We start from the raw sequence: 20,316 nt of genomic DNA, 5'->3' as shown, positions 1-20,316 counted from the left end.
ACTATGTATAAGTTCCAACACCTTGCTTTCCTTAACAACATCTTTGAAAGGTTGTCTTGTGATTTTAGTTAACATGCATGTTTTACATTTTTCATTGTTTATATCAAAAGCAGGAATTAAAATCATTTTTGACATGTCTTTTAATCTTTTGTAATGAATGTGTCCTAGTCTTGCATGCCACAAATCAGATTTATTAAAGTTATTGCTAGTACTAGAAGAAGCCATGCAAACAGAGTTATCATAACTAGGATAATTAATATTAAGCCTAATCACTCCATTACATACATATCCGAAACCCATAAAAGAACCATGTCTTGACAAGATATACTTGACACTTTCTAATACTTGTTTGTAACCACAATTATTTAAAACAATTTCAGACACAAGATTCTTTCGAATCCCTGGTACATATAAAACATTGTTCAGACATAAACACTTTCCAGAAGTAAAGTAAAGTAAAACATATCCTAAACCCTTGATTGGTTCAGCTGCAACATTTCCCATTTTCACCACAGATCCATCTTCAATTGGTTGACATTCCTTGAACCAATGAAGATCTTTACACATATGGCTTGTTGCTCCTAAATCAACCTACCATGAAACATCATCATCATGTACATAAAATGCTTCAGAAATCACAGAAATATAATTCTGAACATATTTAGAATTCTGCATGGAAACAGAAATCAGACCTTGTTGCTTTTCTGGATCCTTGGATCCAGTTGGTCCAACACCATCCTTGTTCACTTTGCGAAGACGACAATCTTTCTTGAAGTGACCCGGTTTGTTACAATTCCAACAAACCAACTTAGCCTTATTGTTTGAAGACTTGTCATCCTTTTCTTTAAACTTCCTTTTTCCATTAGACTTCTTGGCATTCTTTGAACTTTCTCTTTCCACCATGTTCATGTTGGAATAGTGTCTAAGGCTGCAACTATATTAGGCAAGTATTTGACCCGGTTGTGCATGGTCCTTTTGGGTTGCCTTCACTATAGCAACTTGATAGGATGATTTATTAAGAGAGAGTAAATATTATTTATATATTATGGGAATAATATAAAGAATAATATATTGTTATTTGATTAATATAAGTCATAGAATTAATTGGAATTAATTTGGTGACTTAAAGAGATTAATTAAATAAGAGGGTATAAACTGTCAATTGTTTGATAGTTAAACTTTAGACTGTAAATCCATATAGATATATAATGGATGGATTCTAGAAGCTAGGATAGCTTCAAAATCGTCCAAGGGGTTATCTATAGAATGGATTTGGATAGCCTTAAGAGAAGATTATCCAATTAGGGTTTAGGTTGTAACCCTTAAGGAGTCTACAAGTATAAATAGACCCTATGGCTAAGGGAAATCTGCACTTCACCTAAAGTAAGAGAACCCTGGCCGATTTCCTCCCCTCTCCTCTCTCCCAAATCATCTTCCTTGCTATTGGTGTTTGTAGGCCATTAGAGGAGTGACAATTGTGACTCTAGAAGCTCCAAGACAACAAGATCAACAAGGAACTCAAAGGTATGATTCTAGATCTATTTCAATATTGTTATTACACCTAAATAGTCATTAGAAGTCTTGGATTCAAAGCATGTTTAATTAGAAAGCCTAGATCCAAGCATTAGGGTTTTGCATGCGCACATAGGAAAGTTCTTATGGCTAAAACCCATCAGTGGTATCAGAGCCTAGCTTGGTTTTCATTAAATTGTTGCTTGTTTGTATGAAACATAACTGCAAAATTCGATTTTTGTGTTTCTGAGTCATGGACTCGGCGAGTTCCAAAGTGGACTCGGCGAGTTTGCCTGACTCGGCGAGTCCCTTTGTGAACTCGGCGAGTCCAAGCGTCAGGAATGACCAGATTCGGGATTTCTTCATAATTATCTTATGGTAACTTACCTTAATCATATTAGATCAACCCAAATCCGATTTTTTGATATATATGACTATAATCTTGATCTAATTAAAGATATTTATCAACTAATAAAATATTTAATTTCCTTATATGATAATTAATTAATTATTTTGATTATTTTGGTAATTATCTTAAAAAGAAATCTTGAATAAAATCAAATATAGATAATTAGGATATTAATTGTTAATTGTAATTATTTGTTATTTGATCCTCCATGTTTTAAATGTTTAAAACTTGCCCTCAAGTTTTGAAATTTATATTTTGTGATTAAAAGTTTTAATTTAGACAATTTAAATTTCAAACCCTAGATTTTAAAAGGTTTAAAATACAACCCTATACTAATATGATATTACTAGAATAATATATATATATATATATATATATATATATATATATATATATATATATATAACTAAATGCTAGTCTTACCGCTAGTAGGCCTCATTCACGAAGCCGATCTATAAGGTGGGTATAAGGTTGCGGCCTATAAAATGGCGCTTAATGGGTGTACACTCACACTCACCGCTTGCTTGATTGGTGGAGGGTCGTTAGCCGAACAGGTAGGATAGGGCAACCTCATCCTCTCATTAAGAGTATAATAAGTAATACAAAATAACTACACATATTTTAAAATTTCCCAATCTTAGTTACTTTAGGAAATGTGAATTGATGCAATCCCATGAAATTACACTTTGCACCCTTGTTATGAAGTTACTGGAGCGTGTGTGGTTTACCGGCACACTAATTGGTTCTAAGCAAAGGTGGCAAAGGGTGATTCATTGTTTATCATAGTTCGATGGAGCGTGTGTGGTTTACCGGCACATCGAATAGGTGATCGTTACAATGAAGGCACCATGTGAATTTGCATGGTAATTCACACCCGCTTTGTGATCCTCGGTATCCCAGTCACAAACAAGAGGGGCATATCGAGATTTAAACATGCCATTGAATAGTTTCAATGAATCTCATCCGCACCTAGGAATTCTCAAAAACATTTAGGACTAATAGTTAGGCTTTGTGGTGGAGAATTAGTGAATCGTCATTCACTTACCTTCAATTTATTTGCATGTTAGATTACGGCATCCCTTTTCTAGTATGTAAATGTTATTGTTGGATCCTAGACCTAATTTTTCTTATTGGGTGATAATTAGGGATTCTTATTCTAATCTATCTTTGTCCTTTCTATTTGTAGATGTCGAACGCTAACAACGCTGCTGCTAGTTCTTTCACGTTGATGAGCCTTTGCCAAAAGGTCACCTTCGATGGAACGAACTTTAGCGAATGGATAAGATACATTCACACCATTGCTCGCTATGAGGATAAGGAGTATGTCCTCGATGAGAAGCTCGAGAAGATCAACCCTGAAATTGCTACTCCGGCTGAAATCACCGCTTTTGAAACTCATGAGCGAGATGCAACGAAGGTACATTGCATCATGATTGCCACCATGAACTCCGAATTCCAAAAGTCCTACGAGGACATGTACCCGTACGAGATGCATCAAGACTTATTGGAGAGATACCACCAGAACGCGAGACAAGAGCGTTATGAGATTTTCACCAACATGATTTCCGCTAAGATGGGTCATGGAGAATCTCTTACCGTGCACATGCAAAAGATGCAAAGTTATGTCGACCGCCTTCGCAAGTTAAATGTTGACTTTGGAGAAGACTTGGTGATCGACATGGTGCTTCACTCTTTGCCTCCGATGTACAATCAATTTAGGATGACCTACCACATGAACAAAGAGGAGGTCACCCTAAGCAAACTCCAAGGTTTCTTGAGGGTCGCTGAAAGCAACTTCAAAGACAAGTCTGTTGCACCAACTCCCAATCCACCTGCTGCTCCTGTCTTGGCTATTGGTCAAGGAAAGGGAAAGAAGAGGAAGACTTCGTCTAAGAACTATCGCAAGGTTAAAGCCCGAGATGGTGCCTCTTCTAGTGGGACCAAAGTTGATCCCGCTAAGCCCTGTCCTAACTCGAAGGAGGCAGAGTGCCACCACTGCCACAAGATAGGACATTGGAAGAGAAGCTGCCCAGAGTACCTGCAAGCCATCAAGGAAGGAAAGATCAAGCCATCTTTCGCAGGTATATACACAATTAAATCTAACGATTCTAATCATGCTATTTCTTGGGTTCTTGATACCGGTTGTGGTTACCACATTTGTTCTAATGTGCAAGGACTAAGAAGAAGTAGGGATGTGGAGCAAGGAAGAATCAATCTAATCATGGGGAACAGAAGATCGTCGCCTGTGACCAAGATTGGAGTGTATTCTTTAGTGCTTAGGAATAATTTGTGTTTAGATTTGAACAATTGTTGCTATTCGCCAGAAATGGCTAGAAACATCATTTCATTTCATGGTTTATATAGACAAGGTTTTAGATTTTCTTTTAATAATGAGAATGGTTCTATTTTGGCTTATCTAAATGGTGTCTTTTACTTTGAAGCTATACCATGTAATGGAATTTATGAAACTGTTATGATTGTTGATAACTTAGGAAATGATGTTTTGAATATAGATTCTTCCACTAGTATGGATAAGGCATCCTTGTGGCATTATCGTCTTGGACATGTCAACAAGAAACGCATAGCCCAACTCCAAAAGGATGGAGTGTTGAAGTCATTCGACCTTAGGGAAGATGACACATGCAAGTCTTGTTTACTTGGAAAGATGACTAAGTCACCCTTCACGAGTACGTGTGAAAGGGGTGATGGTCTATTGGACTTAATACATACCGATGTATGTGGACCGTTTAGATCAACCACGAAGGATGGGAACCACTTCTACGTGACCTTTACCGATGATTATAGTAGATATGGGTATATCTATTTAATCAAGCAAAAGTCAGAAACCTTTGAAAAACTCAAAGAGTTCAAGAATGAAGTGGAGAATCAATTGGGCAGGAAAATCAAGATGCTTCGATCCGATCGAGGAGGAGAGTACCTAAGTCTTGAATTCCACGATTATCTCAAGGAGTGTGGAATAGTTTCACAATTGACGCCTCCTAAGACACCGCAGTTGAATGGTGTGGCAGAAAGGCGTAATCGAACCTTATTGGATATGGTTCGCTCTATGATGAGTCGTGCTTCACTACCTATCTCTTTTTGGGGGTATGCCTTAGAGACTGCCGCCCATATCCTTAACTGAGTCCCTACTAAGAAGGTTGCCAAAACACCTCACGAGATGTGGACAGGGAAAAGCTCCCTCGTTGGCACATATCAAGGTTTGGGGTTGCGAGGCTTTCGTAAGACGAGATACTCACGACAAGCTCGAACCTCGTAGTGAGCGATGTATTTTCATCGGCTACCCGCAGACATCCTTTGGATATCTCTTCTATAGACCGAAGGACAATGCTGTCTTTGTTGCGAGGAGAGGAGTTTTCCGAGAGCGAGAACTCATAGGCCAAGGAGACAGTGGGAGGCAAATCGAGCTTGAAGAGATTCAAGAGTCGATAGATGAAGGAACCTCTACCGCTGGCGCTCAACCCGAGGAGGAAACTCCGGTTGAACCTATTGACGAGTCCTTACCTCTTAGACATTCCGATAGAGTTAGAGTTCATCCCCAGTTTTATGGTTTTCATATTACTACCGAAGGGGACACGTATATTAGTGATGGTACACTACTAAATCTTGATGAACCTAATAGCTATAAGGAAGCCATGGCAGGCCCAGAGTCTGCGAAGTGGAAAGAGGCAATGGACAGTGAGATCAAATCCATGTATGACAACCAAGTTTGGAATTTGGTTGATTATGTGCCCGAACGTAAGACCGTTGGGTGCAAATGGATCTTCAAGAAGAAGACTGGCGTGGATGGAAACGTACACACATATAAAGTGCGATTGGTTGCGAAGGGCTTTACTCAAACTCCCGGAGTTGACTATGATGAGACCTTCTCACCAGTTGCGAAGATTAAATCTATTAGAGTGATGCTAGCAATTGCCGCATTTCATGATTATGAGATTTGGCAAATGGATGTCAAGACCGCTTTCCTTAACGGAAAGTTGGCTGAGGATGTTTACATGGCTCAGCCAGAGGGGTTTGTGGATCCAAAGCATCCGAATAGAGTGTGTAAGCTTGAGAAGTCCATCTATGGACTTAAGCAAGCATCTCGCAGATGGAATCTTTGCTTCGATGAGAAAGTCAAAGAGTTTGGATTTGTACGAAGCGAAGACGAATCATGTGTATATTTCAAAGCCAGTGGAGTATAGTAAGCTTCCTCGTTCTATATGTCGATGACATATTACTCATAGGAAACGACATCCCGACTCAGCAAGAGGTAAAGTCCTGGCTCGGGAAGTGCTTCGCTATGAAGGACCTCGGAGAGGCTTCTTACATTTTGGGAATAAGGATAGTAAGAGAAAGAAGTAAGAGACTAATTGGACTTAGTCAGAATACTTACTTGGATAAAGTACTAAAACGATTTAGTATGGAAAACTCGAAGAAGGGAGAATTACCGATACAAAGTAATGCCAAGTTGAGTAAGACTCAAAGTCCGAGTACCGAAGCTGAGATAGCAGAAATGAGCTGGGTACCATACGCTTCCGCAGTTGGCTCAATCATGTACGCTATGACTTGTACTCGCCCTGATGTAGCCTTCGCTTTGAGCATGGTTAGCAGATATCAAGGGAATCCTGGCAGAGCACATTGGATTGCGGTGAAGAATATCCTTAAGTACCTTCGGAGGACGAAGGAATGGTTCTTAGTCCTCGGAGGGAGTGATGACTTGAAGGTGTGAGGGTATAGTGACGCCAGTTTTCAGGCCGACAGGGACAACTACCGTTCGCAGTCGGGTTGGGTCTTTACCCTAAATGGAGGAGCAGTGACATGGAAGAGTTCCAAGCAGGAAACCGTAGCTGATTCAACGTGCGAATCAGAGTACATTGCAGCGAGCGAAGCGTCGAAGGAGGCAATATGGCTAAAGAACTTCATCGGTGATCTTGGAGTTGTACTTGCCATAAAGGAGCCCATGGAGATTTTCTGTGATAACGAAGGAGCGGTTGCCTTGACCAAGGAACCGATGGATCATGGTAGATCAAGACATATCGACAAAAAATATCACTTCATTAGACATCGTGTAGAAGAAGGACAACTCGTAGTGAAGAGGATATCATCAGAAGATAACCCAGCAGATCCGCTTACGAAGGGACTGAGTAGGGTTAAGCACTTGCAGCATGCTAGGAGTATTGGGCTGAAGGATGATATTAGCATAGATTAAATAGTATTAGAAACGTGTAATAGATAAATTTAATTAACATTTGATGATTAAATAAAGGAGTTTTATTTATGAGTAATGTTACTGTCTTATGTTAATTGTTTAACTATTGTTTCACTTTGCATGTTTTGACTTCCAGAATAATTGAGTTTATTAGGAATAATCGAATTGTTCAAATTGTCCACAATCGTTCATATGTTGGAAGTAGCTATGAATGAAGATTGTCGTGAATTGGCGTGTAGATTGTCTAAATGGTGTTAGACATAGCAAAGGGTTGCTGCAACATTCATGAGTGCTTATGAACTAGTTTTGAGCATTGGAACAAACCCGCGCTTGCTGGAATCCCCTTATGGAATATGATATAAAAGGGTGATCGCAAGACGATAATATCATATAGTATTAAAACCTAGATATATGGTTTGTTATTTGTTAATTGATTGTACATTGATAATGCGAAAACGCATCAGTAACTCGGTGTTATAAAACGCATTGTTGTGTATAGTTAGTTAATGAATAAGTAAATGCATATAAGTCGAAGTTCATCTATAACTTTTATCTAAGAAGGTAAAAGCGATATCTCGGCCGCTCGATGATTTGATTTGACTTATGTGCCGGGCCCAGTCAGAACTAAATTGATGTGTTCGATTAAGTTCTATGTCGAATAAATCAGAGATCGAGAAACCTAAATGCTTGACTAAACATTCCATAGGATTGTCAGCATGATATCTAACAGAGGACTGTACGATCCCTTATCTTAAGGACAAGATTGATTAGATCAGAGTTTGACAGCGTCTTTGAGAGCTACGATTGCAAACCGAATTGTACTTGTGCATATAGTTACTAGACTTATCCAAGTGGGAGACTGTTGGAATAGTGTCTAAGGCTGCAACTATATTAGGCAAGTATTTGACCCGGTTGTGCATGGTCCTTTTGGGTTGCCTTCACTATAGCAACTTGATAGGATGATTTATTAAGAGAGAGTAAATATTATTTATATATTATGGGAATAATATAAAGAATAATATATTGTTATTTGATTAATATAAGTCATAGAATTAATTGGAATTAATTTGGTGACTTAAAGAGATTAATTAAATAAGAGGGTATAAACTGTCAATTGTTTGATAGTTAAACTTTAGACTGTAAATCCATATAGATATATAATGGATGGATTCTAGAAGCTAGGATAGCTTCAAAATCGTCCAAGGGGTTATCTATGGAATGGATTTGGATAGCCTTAAGAGAAGATTATCCAATTAGGGTTTAGGTTGTAACCCTTAAGGAGTCTACAAGTATAAATAGACCCTATGGCTAAGGGAAATCTGCACTTCACCTAAAGTAAGAGAACCCTGGCCGATTTCCTCCCCTCTCCTCTCTCCCAAATCATCTTCCTTGCTATTGGTGTTTGTAGGCCATTAGAGGAGTGACAATTGTGACTCTAGAAGCTCCAAGACAACAAGATCAACAAGGAACTCAAAGGTATGATTCTAGATCTGTTTCAATATTGTTATTACACCTAAATAGTCATTAGAAGTCTTGGATTCAAAGCATGTTTAATTAGAAAGCCTAGATCCAAGCATTAGGGTTTTGCATGCGCACATAGGAAAGTTCTTATGGCTAAAACCCATCAATTCACAGAAGAGGAACCAACTTGGTTCTTGCCTTTAGGATTGTTATCAAGTCTTGAGTCCTTAATGACTCTTCAATCCGTAAATGGCTTCCAAGTTGAGTCAAAGTTAATTCCTCTTTGTTATGTTTCAAATTATGTTTAAAATATTTCCAGGAAGGGGGGAAGTTCGTCAATGATCACAGCCACAGAAATGGCTTCATCCATTTTCAGATTGTGTTGAGCAAACTGTCCCGGGATCCTTAACAAATCATGGAATTGTTCCATAACAGGCTTGGAGTCAATCATCTTGTAACCCATAAAGTTACTGACAAGAAACTTCTTGCTAGAAGCATCTTCAGCCATGTATTTGGATTTAAGAGAATCCCACAGTTCTTTTGCAGATTTGAAATTTTGATAGATATCAACAAGAGAGTCAGACATACCATTGAGAATATGACTACAACATATGTAATCATCATTTTCCCACTTTAACCTCCTTCTTGTTGCCTCCAAAGGTTCATCTTCAACAGATTCTGGTAAGACTGGCATGGGTATACTCAGAACATAAACCACTTTCAGAGTGGTAAGGAGAAAGTGCATCTTCTTCTGCCATCTAAGAAATTCTCACCCTTCAAACTTGTTCAATTTGTCAAACTTGCTTGTCATATCCTTCATAGAATCACCACTTGCCATGATCATAGAATACTTCAATTTTTGTTAGAAATAGGGGATGAACAGATTGCTTGGATTCTCTGAAAGTCGCGATTCACTATCAAATTGAAGTATTTCAATGGTACAGATCGAACACTCAATTGGATGAAATTCAGAGAACGAAATCAAAGAATGTATGTGAAAATGTTCTTCAAGAAGATGTACCTGAAAATGACCAAAAGCGACTATATGATTCCTGTCTGAAAACTGTCACAAGACAATTACAAACTATCATCAAAACTACTAATGTCTGTCATAAAACGGATCCAGGGGCGCTGCCCCTGGACCCCCGTTCATTTAGGGCTTCACCCTTAAATAACAATGTACTTTGAATCTTGAAACACTTGAACAAGTGTGCACTCCTACACCATCCTAACTTGTTTAATATTCAAGAATATCAATTTTGGTCAACAAATTTAATCCTATTACACTTAAATAATATTGATGATATTAACTTACCAACATTTTATACATATAAACATGTAACAAAATGTTTTTATACGTATTTAAGCGTATAAAAAAGCTTTTTACATATATAAAAATATATCAAGACGTTTTATACATATTCATATGTATAAAGACATTTTTTTCCAATTCATATGTATATATTATGTATAAAGACGTTTTTGGCAAATTCATATGTATACAAACTGTAACATCTTGTCTTGAATTGTTCTGTTTTTAAGATGGAGATCAAGGATCGGGTGTTATCAGGCTTCGGATCCTCAAGGAATTGGGTTTTGGACCCAATTGGAGTTGTTTAATGTATTTTGGTTGCTCGGGTATTCAGTTTGAGTTTTTGGGTCAAAGGGGTATTTCGTTAATTTGTTAGCTTGGGCTTTTATGGAGAGTAGATTTTGGTTCGGTATATCTTATGGCAAGTATGAATTGATAATAGTGTTGAGCATCTCGATAAATTCCTATGGATATATGAATGGTCAAAATCGGGGTTATATCGAGTGAGTTATAGCCTTCGGAAGAATTAGGGTTTTGGGGGAAAACCCTAGTACGCGGGGCGTACCAAGGTGGTATGCAGTGCGTACCGAGGAAAAAATAGTTACGCGAGGTGTAGCTGGGATGAACGCGAGACGTAGAGGGTTGCATGGTCGGGAAGTTGTCAGGGCAGCAGCTAGGGATTCCTTTCAGGAAGCTTCTGCATTCGAGGTGAGTCTTCTCACGATATCCATGGGTCGAAGGCACCAATGTTGGCCCATTATGTGTTATGTGGTATGTTAGTTGTTTCTGTGATATGTGGTATGCTAGTTGTCTCTGTGATACTTGCATAGAAGACCCCAGGGGGAGCCCGTGGCATTTGGATGTCAGACCATGTGGGGGAGCCCATGACATTCCAGGTAAAGACCATGGGAGAGCCCATGACATAGCAGATAAAGACCATGGAGGAGCCCATGGGAACTATATGTATGTCGTTTGAGAATCTATGGTTATATGTTGTGTGATATTTTGGGAAACTCACTAAGCTTTGTGTTTACGGTTCCAGTTTATGTTTCAGGTACTTTGGTTTTCAATTGGAAAGACTTGGGATGATTACAGAGCACACACCGCATGTTTCCATTTTCTATTAAATACTCTGATTTGTCAATGCTATGTTACAAATTAAATTACCTTGGTTTTTATGGGAATGATGTGTTCTAACGATATTAATCTAAAAACAAAAACTTTTTATGTCTTGATTTTTGGGGCGCTACAAAAACGTATAAAAAAACAAATATTTATATGGTACATATGAATAAATACATTGTTAAATGTACCACAAAAATATTTGTACATATGTACCATATAAATATTTGTTTTTATAAAATTGTATACATATGAATAAAAAAATATTTTTATATGTTTAAATACATATATAACGTCTTCGTATATTATTATATGTATAAAAATATTTTTATATGTTTAAATACATATAAAAACGTCTTGATACATATTTAGATGTATAAAAAAGTTTTATATGTTTAAATATGTATTTATAGGTATACATACGCTTTCAAATATATAAATGCATTTTTAAATGTTTACATACTTTTTAAATATATAAATACCTTTAAAATATATTTATATCTTTAAATCGTATTTTTTATCTTTAAAAATATAATTACACATTTAACATCGTATTTTAAAATGTATGTATGTTCATAAATAATAATATTATTATTATTATTATTATTATTATTATTATTATTATTATTATTTAAAAGTTCCAGTAAAATAGATATTAAATACATAAAGTTAGATGATAAACCACAAGAACCGTTCCAACTTAGTGGTTAATTCTCTCCCTTTAGAAGTGGGAGACCGACGTTCGAGTCCCTCACACTTTATTAATTCTATTTTTTTCACTTGTAGACACATGTCAGCGTTTCTGTCATGTGACATCCAACTTAGCAAAAGTTTCGTCCAATCAGCTAAGGGTGACTGACTTTGAAGGTAAAAACCAGCTAGGGGCTAAAAACGAACAAATTAATGCAAGTTTGAGACATAAACAAATTTCAACTTTGGGTGAAACCGACAAAATCTTGAAAGCTTAAGGGTTATTATGACATTAACCATTTTGAATAAAGGGTTTACCAGTGGGGGCATTTTTGTCATTATATAAAATGAATTCATTTATGCATAGTTTTCGAGTTTAACAAAAGAAAAGAAAGTCAGGAGAGAAAAGAAGATAAAGGAAAAAAAACAAAATTTTCTTTTGTGTTCCCGAGTTAAAAAGAAGTGGAATGAAAATTAATTATTTTATTCTTTCTTTCTAAATCCTTCTAAATTGGAAGGAAAGTTAGGAGGAAAAATGATATTTTCACTTCTTTCTACTTCCTTCCTTTAATGAAACTCAAGATTACCGATTTCCTTTATTTTCTTTTCATTTCAACATGAGAAATCTTTTAAAATGACTTTAGAACTTTTAGCTTTTTCAAAAGTTAAAAAAAATGTTTGAGTATTTCAAAAAAATCTTTTAAAACAATTTTTTAATAAGAACAAAAATAAGCTATTGAAAAGTCATGAATTTATGATTTTTTACAACTTTTGGGTTTTTAGCTTTTCATTTTAAAACTATCTTTTATAAAAATAAAAAAAAATAAAAAAAAATAAAAAAAAACAAAAAATCTAAAATGACTGTTGTGAAAAGAACTTTTTAGACACACATAAATTTTCCCCGTATTTTGTTTTGATCGGGTAAAGAAAAGAACGGGGTATACGAATGGAAGCAGAGGCGAAGACAGGAGATGGAGGCTCGTCTGATCGGGCAAAATCACGAATGAAACACGAAGGCACAAAGGAATCGGTCTCATAACTCGATTTCGATCATCGCTTGATCGAGGAAAGGATCGCGAAGGAAATCTTGTGAGAAGCAATACTTGTGATCGAGAAAAGCAGAAGAACGCATGAACGTGACCAGCGATAGGAAGACCTTGGTGGTTTTCGATCCACCACGAAAAGGAACAAGAACGGAAGCGGAAATCGAAGGGGTCCAATGGTGGTTGAGAAAATCACAAGGAGGGGCTTAGGGAGGGACTTCGGTCCTCGTCTTCGGCATCATCAGATCACAAGAAAAGCAACAGTCGAAGGAGGTCACGTGGTGGTCGGAACTCACCGCAGCAGCGGCTGTGGAGGTGAGTGGATGGGGCTGCTCCGGCAGCTCCCCTGTTTTTTTTTTTTTTTCTTTTTGATTGTTTTGATAGAAATAGTTGGAAATCGGATGTTTTGGGTGTTGATGTTTGATAGGGAATCGATGTGTGTTTGGATTGAGGTTGTGAAGTTGATAACACACAACGTAAATCAGAAAGGGTTGCTACCCTCTTGTTCATCGGAAATAGCTTACACCTGATGGTGTTCTTGGCAGAAAACGAAGGAGCAGACCGAAAATCAAGAAAGAAAGGTAAGAACAATTTTTTTCCAGCTTTGATTTTATTTTGGTAGAATCGAATGTGTGTTTGGTTGGATCATTTGACTGGAAATGAAGAAGAATGATGGTGATGAGACTGTGGTTCTTCTTGGTTGCAGGTAGACACGAGTTTAAGAACCAAGTGTTCTTACTGGAAACAAGATGCAGAAAGAAAAGAATATGGATTGGGTTTGTTTCATTTGATTAAATTTATTAGCTAAATAGATAAAAAAAAAAATTAATCTCTATATGGAGTACATTGTGATCTATTTTGAGTGTATTTCTTTCTCTTGTTTGAGTGATCAGTGGAGTGTTGCAAGTGTGGTTTTGTTGTTCGAGTTTGACCGGAAGCAGATGAAGGAAAATTGTGTTTTTGGGTTTGACTGCAGTATCAATTTAGAAGAGGGAAACACGTTTCTTTTACTTTGAGTGTGCCTGGCTGTCTTTATTATTTATTTATTTATTTGTATTAGATGTATTTGTATATTGTCCTAATTCATGTATGGATGGTATGGTATAGTGTAGGAGTTGATCACTCTTGTATTTAGATACATATTTATACATTTCAAACATGTATATATGTAGTGTTGTTACAATATTATTATTGTACACATATATACATTGTGGTTATTTGATGTTTCTTTGCTATACATGATGTATATTTTATAAAAACCATAACCATAACCATTTTTAATTGTTATAAAAGTATGTTTCTATATATGTGAGTATATGCACTAATTTTAGAAATATTATGTCATTTCCACCTTTAAAATTTTCATCAACCAGATTGGATATATATATATATATATATATATATATATATATATATATATATATATATATATATATATATATATATATATTATTCCGGGATACATTACCAACAATTGAAATTATATTGACGTCAAAAGTTCAAGGTTCCGCGATTAATAAATCTGAGAACGTCTGATTTTTCAACTTTTATAAATATTCTTACTAAAAATATTTCAAATATAAAATTAAATATTTTGCTATAGCCTAAGTCCAAAAATGTTTTCGGAATTTTCATTCAAGGTGTGCAAGTCCCTCAACAGATAAAAACAGTTTTATCGGTTTTAAGAAAAAAATAGTATTATACTGGTTTTGAATTATTAAAATGGTCGTATTTTCGAACTCCGTTTTGGACGATATTTATATATTTGAAATCAGGGGAACATGTACTATCATATTTTAATGTTTGTTTTGCTCAAAACTGCTTAATGTAAAATTTCAATTTTTCAAACGCATTAATTAGTGTTGTCGTTTAAGCGGTTTGATTCGGTTGACATTTTATACATTTGGAAGTAAGGTATCGTCTGACATCATATAATAATTGAAATAAAATTATTTATTTACTTTAGATGCACTAAACTCAATAAGTTAGATTATCACGACATTCACGGTGAATTTGTCGGTTATAATTTTTTTCCCTAAATTTCTGGATGTCACAGAATTTGTAATGTCGACAAGATCGGCGTGATAGAGGGAGCATTCTAGTCATGGGATGAGGGCCAGGTAAGGCATTCCAGACTCATGCTGAGGACTCGGTGGCAATCCAGACCTATGCTGAGGACCTTGTAAGGGTATTCCGGATATAGGCTTTGGGCCTAGTGATCCTGATTGTTGATTTCATCTGAGTATGATACTTTTGGTATTGATGCATTAATGGAAGTTGGGAGACACAATCAATTGGTTTAGATAAAGGGAACAATTAAAGGTGGTTGGGAGTATCAGCCGTATATCAGAAAGTCTCCCAGAATGTTTGCATTATAATCACGTTTGCTCACAAGCTGTTATGAGGGGTTTATTATCAAGGTTGGGAACCAGTTATGAAGTCTCAACTCAAAGTTCTTCGTTAATGTATCAGGTGTGTTGCTTAATGGGGGTACATATGAATTGTTAAGGATTGGAGGAAAATGTGAGATTCCTGGAATTCTCATCTTTGCTCGTAAGAGCAGTGGTTGGAGTGGCGCGTCAGGGAGTCATGGGTTAATTAAAGGATTTTGGTGCATCTTATGGACTCTGGAGTAGTGGAAGATTCGTGGTCTATACGATTGGGTTCTTTCTAGATAACGTATTGAATTCCTGATTTTGAGTTAAGTAGTGATGGTTGTCTTTTATTAGGGATCTGGTAGGTGATCGGGGATTTATGTTCTCGGGTATCCGTAAATTCGTTCAGGCTATATAGGTTGTTCGATTCGGGTTGTGAAGTTGAGTCCTTGTGGGGACAGTTTTGTTTGGTGCTATCTGTCATGGAGTCCGACATTGCTTAGGGTTTTCAGTTTCATGTATAGCAGTTGGGTATCTTCTTTTCTAGATTCGACATCAATAAGGGTGGGTGGTCATCAGAGCGGGGTGACTTCCCTAGTTATTTTTGGGGTTCAGGGAGTTCAGTCAGGATCGTCAGTTCGGTAAGGGAGATTATAAGGAATAATTTTGAGGACGAAATCTAATTTAAGTGGGGGAGAGTTGTAACACTCGGAATCTTGAGGAATATTATGGAAATAAATCCTCTTCCTAGGGTTAGACACGGCGTGTTGGAGGAACCAACACGACGTGTCTAGATTGAAGAAGCACAACTTTCTTTAAGGTCAACATGGCTTGTTTATGGAGCAACACCGCGTGTTGGCGGCTGGTGGAGAAAAACCTAATTTTAGGGTGTTGTACCCTATATAAAGGCCTTAAGTCCTTATTGATGGCATCTTTGCTAGCCTTCATTGTCACTAAAACCTTAAAATCGATCTTTAAGTCTCTTGGTGGTGTTCTTGAGCTAGTAAGAAGTTCTTGGTGCTCATTTTTGGTCTTTGTGAAGGAAGATGAGATCTTGAATTTGCTTTGCTTAGGGAAAAGGATTTGGATCCAGAATCCTCATCATGTGGGGAAGCTTTATGAGGTATCAAGTTTGCATCTTGTCTTGTATATGTTTAGATCTCTTCATAGTTAGTTTGTTGTGCTTTTTGTCCCTTTTGGGTTAATGGATGAGTTAGGTCGTTTAAGGGCTTGTTCTTTTAGACGATCTGAGTTTTTTTTGGTATCCTTGAGCATAAAGGTGCAAGCTTTATGAGAGTTTTGGTGTTATGCATGCATTAAGTCAATTATTAAGTCCTTTTAAGCTTAAGAGCTTCATGTAGACATGCATAAACGTAAAGTTGGCAACTTTATGTGGTTTTCCAGCTCAAGGAAGTCAGATCTATGTTTTTTGGTTATGTCTTTATGGATTAAGTGCTTATTGGTCAAGCTCTTGCACTATTAAGCTTATGGATTGAGTCTTGAACCTTTTTGGGTAGTCCCAATGAAGAAAGTTGGAAACTTTATCCTTATGGACCACATGAGAGGCTAGATTTGAGCTTTGGAGCTTTTAGTATCGGAGAACACAACTTATTGTATTAAGCTGTTGAATCTCGGGAAAACACGGCGTGTTGGCAAGCCAACATGGCGTGTTGAATGGGGTTTTCCCAATTATCTGGATGATTGAAGAACACAGCGTGTCCAAGGGGCAACACGACGTGTTTGGTCAACATGGGCTGTTGACTTTGACTTTGACCAGAAGTTAAACAGGGTTAACCTTGGGATATTTTGGCCCATGTTTGGGCCTTTTGGATTGTGGATTTGGGCCTTGGCTTTGGGGCCAAGTTATGAAGAGAGTAAAAAGGTCTTTTACCATAGTTTTGACACTTAGTGTGGGTCAGATCCGATTATTGATGGATGTTTATCTTGTGATTGATAGCACGGGGATTCTTGCAAGCCAGCCGCCAGTGATTCTTTCCGTGAGATTCGAAAATGCGAGGTGAGTTTTCCTCACTATACTTACGAGTCGAAGGCACCAAGGTCGGCCTATTGGTTTGAGAACCTGATATTTACTGATATGCTGAATATGGAATAGATATGCATGATTATGCTAGTTATTGATATGCTAGTCTGGTAGATCGGTAGGACTACCTATGATTATGTATGTGTGGTTATCTGTATACTGATGTGTGTAAACTCACTTAGTTTTAAACCTACTTTTAATTATCAAATAACACACAAAAGGCAGTGAACCTATCAATTGTGGTATAGCTAAATAAGCAGGGTATCGAACACAGGGAACGGCAAATTAAACTAAAAACTAATTTAATCTAAATTAATTAAGAAGTAGGGGTTTTCTCTAGTTTTACAAGACTAGAAACTTACTAACTATTACTAATTTAAGACTAGAAAATAACGACTTAACTAGATTCAATAATTGGAAGGGAACTTCTGTTTAGTTCAACTTGGTTAACTCTATGGTTGATTTCAAGGTAATGGTGCAATGGATTAATTCTTTTGTTGGTTACCGATTCAAGTGATTAGATTCGTGTTCACTACCCTAATCCTTAGCAAATAAACTAACTTAAACAGTGGCCAATTGTCTAATTTAATTATATTCACTAGATTAATTATTTGGGTTAAGTTAGACTTGCAATAGTTAACTAATTTATTCTTTTAATTAACTCCTTGTTTGATGGTCATCTTACAAGCTTGCACATGAATTTACTCAATTTTCTTATTAATTCTAGTTTCATATTCATTAATCCTAGACATATAGCATAGTGATCACATAGCATATGAGGTCAATAATCAATAGATGTTCATGCTAATCAATTATCTTCCTATTAACAAAAAATTAATTATTATTCACACACAAGGTTCTTTAGCAAGCTAAAATAACAAAAATTCACCAACTTGGAATTAATCCTACCAATCAATCAAACCATATTGTCAACTTTGTATCCCCAAACAGAAGTCTAAAGGTTTTAGCTCATAATTAAAGTAAATAACAGCAAACAAACAAAGTCAAGTTGCTTAATCATGATGAATAAACAAAAGAATAAGTGGAATGATGAAATTTTGCCTCAATTACTCTTCGGAATTGAATTCTAGCTCCTTTCGTCGTCTCCTAGGGTTTCTCTGGCTTCTCAATCGTAGTAAAGTACTTCTGAATCGTCCCAGAACTCCCCCCAATCGATCTGTGGAATTATCTTTAAATATACGAATCGAATCGTCGAGTTAAGTGGCGACTCGTCGAGTCCCTCTCACATTCCCCGTATTGTGATAACTCTCTGGGATCCCGAGTCATTATCTTCTCGATTCTTCGATTGGACTCACCGAGTAGTCGATCTGACTCGCCGAGTAGATGCCATTTTTAGTGTTTTTCTTCTTGATTTCATTCTCGATCTTCTAACTGTTTCTCCCGCTTCCTTTCGCTTCCGAGCTTCATCTTAGGACTGAAAAACATGATTTAACACTTTTAAGTACCTTTTGTCCATAATATGCGATAATTTAGCTAATAAATGAGTAAAAATGTATACTTAGTATGAACTAATTATGCACATATCAAAATACCCCACACTTGTCTTTTGCTTGCCCCCAAGCAAAACTAAATTTAAACATATTAGAATCATATATAACAACTCCAATCTAACCCAGCCATTATGCCAAGACCGCAACGCATGCATTTGTGTCTAAAATTTTTCTTAAAGACCTCCCATACTCTAAATACTCACAATCCTCATAAACATTTTCCCACTCATCCCGAACTATGCTCATTTTATGCAACCCTCCGAATCCACCCGCAGAAAACCTCTTACCCTCAAGGTGTTTTTAATTGAGCAACCCGAGCATACATAATCTAAAATTACAAGTTTTTGATACCACTATGGAGCTCTTTTGAATTCATCTCTTCTTTGATATTTGCTTTGATCTCTTTGAATTCACCACCTTTATTGTTTGATTTTCGGGTATCTTCGATTTTTTGGAATTCTTGGAATTTTGATCTTTTGATCTTCACTTTAATTGCTCCAAAATTCATACAATTTCTCTTGTAATTCTCTTTTTTTTTTACATGTACCTCACTTTTTTTTCACTCAAATCCCTACATGCTTAAGCAGGGGCGCTCAACCTCAACCTTTATTGGCTAATGATAATAATTTTCCTGGGTACATTTCAGGTTTAGGCTGCTAAACATATTGCATCCCTCGAACTAAGCGAGGTCGTGTTTTTGTCCCATGATTTCACTAGAATAAGGAAGCCACAAATGCACTAGAACGTATATAGGCTCAACTAAACATTTGGGTTTTCATGCAATCATCAACACAACTCTAACATGGAGTCCTAATTTTACTTTTACCAAAATTTTCTAATTTAGATCCTAAGTAATACTTTTGGTATGCTAAATTTTAAAATTAGCCTAAATTAAGACTCTAAATTTTCTAATATGTAACCAACTCCCTACCCCACACTTATTTTATGCAATGCCCTCATTGCATATTATGTATGACAAAAACATAAAAACTAAAGAGGGAATTGGAACAAACTCCCCTGGGATAGCAGTGGATAGGTTGATCACTTCTTTTTCAGCTCCAACTTCAATTGACTTTAGACATGGTATCCATGCCTTGGGTGTCTCGTCTCGTGTGGGTCACTCCAAATACGCGGATAACAGTGTAAGATCTTCAAGAATAAATATGGAAAGAATATATAGTCAAGTGGTACTCTAATCAGCATCAAATCAGCAGCCCCTTCGACATGAAACAAAACGACTCGTCGAGTATATACCAGACTCGTCGAGTTACTTCGGGAAATCTTCGGATTGTTGAGAATTAAGGGCGACTCGTCGAGTCAGTTTAGTGCACTCGACGAGTTGGTCACTGAATGAAAATAATATAATTCTGCATCTGATCCAGCTTCAAATAAACTCTCTATACTTTCTATTCACTTCTAGACTCCCTTGCCAACATCTCTAAGGACCGGACTCAATACTTTAACTCTAACGCTCCTCCTTTCTTGACTCTCTTTCTCACTTTGATTCTATAACTCTAAACCCTTTTTGAAGCTAGCACTCCTAACTCAATTCTGAAAAATTGTCAAAGCATCAAACATCAATTAAACATCAAAAGCAAGTTTTAAAAACATCAAACAAACCAAATAAAAGA

At 36.6% G+C, this 20,316-nt stretch overlaps 1 long non-coding RNA gene across 1 annotated transcript; it reads left to right on the top strand.

Annotated features, from left to right (window-relative positions):
* Positions 1–12,637: 12,637 nt before the first annotated feature.
* On the top strand, positions 12,638–13,941 carry LOC145096031 (uncharacterized). The gene is made up of 3 exons (XR_013703746.1): positions 12,638–13,073; positions 13,186–13,339; positions 13,465–13,941. It is a non-coding gene; the product is annotated as an uncharacterized LOC145096031 (long non-coding RNA).
* Positions 13,942–20,316: the final 6,375 nt, after the last annotated feature.

The sequence above is a fragment of the Lactuca serriola genome, chromosome 1 (assembly GCF_051521515.1).
Source record: "Lactuca serriola cultivar US96UC23 chromosome 1, Lser_US96UC23_V15, whole genome shotgun sequence".
Classification (NCBI taxonomy): domain Eukaryota; kingdom Viridiplantae; phylum Streptophyta; class Magnoliopsida; order Asterales; family Asteraceae; genus Lactuca; species Lactuca serriola.
Note: the sequence above shows the minus strand (reverse complement) of the source record. Positions and strands in the feature narration are given on the sequence as shown.